The sequence below is a fragment of the Octodon degus genome, unplaced genomic scaffold, assembly GCF_000260255.1.
Source record: "Octodon degus isolate 3935 unplaced genomic scaffold, OctDeg1.0 scaffold00008, whole genome shotgun sequence".
Classification (NCBI taxonomy): Eukaryota; Metazoa; Chordata; class Mammalia; order Rodentia; family Octodontidae; genus Octodon; species Octodon degus.
The window spans coordinates 22,206,351-22,208,253 of record NW_004524584.1 but is presented as its reverse complement, the minus strand read 5'-3'; positions in this window follow the sequence as shown (position 1 = coordinate 22,208,253).

Here is a 1,903-nt window from a genome sequence, read left to right as displayed (position 1 = left end):
AGAAACAAAGACAGAAACAGGGTAACATACAACAATACATATGCTATGGATTTTCAAATGAAGAATAGCTGATCAACAATGGTTGATATATTATCTATTTTTATTATCAACTCTGTTGCTCAGATTACCAGATATAGTTATGTAAGATTGGACATATGGTTGCATTTGCGTATTAGTGCTTGCTTTCAAGAAACCTTAAATTTCTGTTATTCTCTCTCTCTCTCTCTTTTTCTTTTTTTACCTTTTCTTAAAAAATGTTTAAAGAGGGTATAGTAATGATTGATATGACATTAGAAATGGTACACACTTAGGAGACCAAGATGAAAGATATTCAAGCATGATTTTTGCATTACACATTGCTGTCTTCGATGTAGTTGCTCAGATCACAGATATCAGCATACAGAGTTAGTCAAGGTGAAAATTTTACACACTAATTGCTATTTTCAAAATCCTGATGGTGATTTTTAGTACAGTCACCTCAGCCATCCTGGATACACACTTGCATGTTTCCCCCCTTCCTTTGTCCTTATCTTTTCTCCTTTCTTCCCTCTTCATTGTTTAGTCCTTAAGCTCTGTTCTTTCTGTTTTATTATGTCTGTTATACCTTTCAGGTTTTATCTCTTCTTTCAGGTTCTCACACTAGTGAGACACTACGCTATTTGCCCATGTGGGTCTGTTTTATTTCACTTGTGAGTATAGCTTCTAATTGCATATGCTATTGCCAGGACAGCACAGAACCTGTTTTTCCACTTGTTTCCTCTCTCCTTCTGTTTTCAGAAATAAAACTCAAAAATTCAACATTTGATTAACAAGTTGAAAATCAGGTGCAATGGCCATACTTGAGTTGATGGGATACACACTGGCATTTGCTCGGCACCCACTGTGTGCTTCAGTAGCCTCAAAGGGCAAAAAGAAAAACCAAGCCAGGAAGGGGAACAATGTCCCCCCAAATAGCCCAGATCAACAGGGTTATGGCTAGAACTCTAGACTGTTCCCCAACTCCTGCCTCTCCTAAGCACCAACAGCCAGGCCGACAACCCACTCCCGGGAGATGGTCATGACCACTGCTGGTTCACGGGAAGCACAGGCTTTCACCTACTCCCCCAGCTTCCAAGGCCCGATCGGGAGCTGAAATCCATCCTCGTTCCTGCACATTACTCTCCAGGCCTTCCTGCGTCTTGTACTTCCGTTGCCTGAGACAAGTTTGATCTGGTTTAGAGCTTATCCTGCCCTCAGCAACTTTACTAGTGGCTTAAAAATCAATAAATAGGCTGAGGCATAGCTCAGCAGTCTAAGAGTCTGCCTGTCAAGAGCAAGTACCCAGATGTGATCCCCCTCGTACTCATGCTGTGCTGGCCCTGGAACCCTGGGCACACTGGGAGTGGTGGTGCATGCGTGTAATCCTAGCTCTGGAGAGGCTGAGACAGAGAGTCCCAATGAGTCTGAGCTGCGTAGCAAGAAGCTGTACCACATAAATAAATAATTTTTAAAAATCAATAAAGTAAACCCCACCGAATTATTTTTTTTCCAGTACTCTCTTAAAAGGCATAGAGGCAGGTAGCTCTAATCACTGAACAGGGGCTCAAAAAATATTATGATGAGTAGCTAAAATTTAGAACTTTAAATGTAAAGCACACATTGCCATCCATCCTCCTCAAAACCCTCCTCTTGCTTCAAGCACATGTACCCATCATTCTTGCCAGCTCAGGATGAGCCTCGTGTCACTTCTGGAGATGCCTAGATAGACGGGAGGTCAAAATGAGAACCGGGGATGACTTCTTCCTCCAGCTTCTGAACCATCCCCTAAAGTGTCTGGGTAGAGCCAAGGCCAAGAGAGTGAGCGGGAGAGATACACAAAGGGAGTTAGAAATAGAGTCACAAATGCACCATATAAGGTAACAAT